Below are 1,500 nucleotides of genomic sequence, written 5' to 3'. Positions count from 1 at the left end.
TCCTCTTTAATGTAAAGACATCCGGGACAGTAACACATCCGCGTGCTGCTGTCAGCTCCTACTCCAGACATCCGGGCACCCTTGCACCTGCCCTTGACCCTGACCTGCACTTACGGACACGTGACAGTAGAAGAATATCCGGGAACAACTGCACAACAAGCAGACTTGACAACGGATCACTCATGCGTTGATAATGTGTAAGCAGGTGATCAGCCAACCTTTGCTCTGTGCAATCAATCTGTTGTTTATCTGTGGAATTATGGTGTTATTGTGGTGTCACTGCAGATGATATTATTGCGGTTGTAGTGAGAAATTAATAATTAAACAGAAATTATAGTAATTTTCATTAAGTCTGTTTTTTCGCGAATCGGCAACCTGCAAATTTCAAGTGCAGTTTTAGTCCAAGCAGGTCAGGGGAGACAGCCGCTAATTCACAAAGCGCTTCTCGTTCTGAGGTTGTCTACCTTGAGACGTTCTGAAATAAGCTGACAAAACCTCTGACCATCCATGAGATAGCTAGACATGTGAAGACCTCGGAGGTTGCCATGTCTTGATTCTAATTTAAGGGGAATGCCCTTTCTATGGCCTCAGGGCAACCTCAAGCCCAGGCTGTCATCTCTATGATCACACCCGAGCTAATGATCTGGGTCAACACAAAGCATGAAGATGTTAGTTTGGAAGAGAAGCTCGGCTGGCTCTTGGATTTGGGGAACTTAAGAGAAGGGTTTGTACTGGAAATGTTCCTATTCCGATTTGAGGACATGTCAACACATCTCCATGCACTGAACTCATTGACATTCCGAGTGAAAACATGATTTGACCCCAGACAAAACCTTCTAGCCTGATTTTACATAAAATTCAGAGCTAAAGTGTCACTGTTAAAGCTCACATTAGGCACAGTCGCGTGTTCTGTATATAGGAACTATCAATATCAGTAGATAAGATTTCAATACTCGATTATCGATTGATCGGAACTGTTCTACAACAGTTCGCTTCCTCGAGACTCAAATTGTTTTGGGGAACGACAGAAGACCATCTTGAAAAGGACATATACCTTCAATGGCATTGTAGTAGCTGAGAGTTCCGTGAATGATTTCGTGCAAACAAATCTTAAAATTCGCCTTTTGCAAACTGTTTGACTGGCAATACGGATGAACATTCTTTGATTCTGTGACATACAACCCTGCTTCATAGATCAGTTCTTTGTGTGTACTTCATGCTGAACATAAATACTTGTGTACCAGGACATGACCTGGTGTGAGAGTCCCTGAGTCATACAGTACAACCGTCTTGTTTGTTACTGTGAAAATAGCAACAATACCGATCTTGAATTTCTCAAGATATTTTGTTGCCCTGAAAAAAATCTGCAATGTGAAGACTTTACTGTAAAGGTCTCTCTCTCTCATGCTGCAAACAGAAGAGCGGGTGAGTGAACAATATCCTGTTGTGTCCATGTCTGCGTCTGTATATCTGTCAGTGTGTATAGAACTGTGTGTGTGT

The sequence above is a fragment of the Pomacea canaliculata genome, linkage group LG3, assembly GCF_003073045.1.
Source record: "Pomacea canaliculata isolate SZHN2017 linkage group LG3, ASM307304v1, whole genome shotgun sequence".
NCBI lineage: Eukaryota > Metazoa > Mollusca > Gastropoda > Architaenioglossa > Ampullariidae > Pomacea > Pomacea canaliculata.
This window is presented reverse-complemented; position numbering follows the sequence as displayed.